General features: G+C 61.7%; 1 non-coding gene across 1 annotated transcript; it reads right to left on the bottom strand.

Moving 5' to 3' along the window:
- Positions 1 to 211: 211 nt before the first annotated feature.
- On the bottom strand, positions 212 to 503 carry LOC149979849 (signal recognition particle RNA). Its single transcript, XR_016484754.1, has one exon.
- Positions 504 to 885: the final 382 nt, after the last annotated feature.

The following is an 885-nucleotide window of genomic DNA, read 5'->3' as shown; positions in this document are numbered from 1 at the left end:
GGTATCCAATCAGAGACAATGACTAACACCTGCCTCTGATTGAGAACCATATCAGGCGAAACATAGAAATAGAAATAGAATGCCCACTCAGATCACACCCTGACCAAACAAAACATAGAAACATACAAAGCAAACTATGGTCAGGGTGTGACAGTAACCCCCCCCCCCCCCCAAGGTGCGGACTCCGGCCGCAAAACCTGAACCTATTGGGGAGGGTCTGGGTGGGCATCTGTCCGCGGTGGCAGCTCTGGTGCTGGACGTGGCCCCCACTTCTGGTCAGCACGGGGGATTTGACCTGCTTCGTTTCCGACCTGGGCGGGTTCACCCCTCCTTAGACAACCTGGTGGTCCCAGGCTCCCCCAGGAACACCATATCGATACCGAACTTAGCGTGGACACCCGTTCGACATAGCGTGCTGCAGCCCAGAGCTCCTCAGCTCACTTGATCCACCAACCTCAGCCTCCCAGTGACTTGGATTACAGGCACATGCCACCGCACCCGGCTGTCTCTCCGTCTCATCCTTACAGGTGCTCCCGCCTGTCCAGCGCTGCCGGAGCCTTCCTCCTCTCCAGCGCTGCCGGAGTCTCCCGCCTCTCCGGCGCTGCTAGAGCCTTCCTCCTCTCCAGCGCAGCCGGAGTCTCCCGCCTGTTCGGCGCTGCCAGAGCTCCCGCCCCTCAGTCCAGAGGCGCCAGAGCCCCTCATTCCAGAGGTGCCAGAACTCCTTAGTCCAGCGCTGCCAGAGCCTTCCTCTCCAGCGTTGCCGGAGCTTCCCGTCTGCCCAGCGCCATCTGAGCTACCCGTCTGCCCAGCGCCGCCTGAACCACCCGTCTGCCCAGCGCCGCCTGAGCCACCCGTCTGCCCAGCGCCACCAGTGCCGCCAGTCTG

Source organism: Oncorhynchus mykiss, chromosome 11 (genome assembly GCF_057628025.1).
Source record: "Oncorhynchus mykiss isolate SJ-2025 chromosome 11, ASM5762802v1, whole genome shotgun sequence".
Lineage (NCBI taxonomy): Eukaryota > Metazoa > Chordata > Actinopteri > Salmoniformes > Salmonidae > Oncorhynchus > Oncorhynchus mykiss.
Note: the sequence above shows the minus strand (reverse complement) of the source record. Positions and strands in the feature narration are given on the sequence as shown.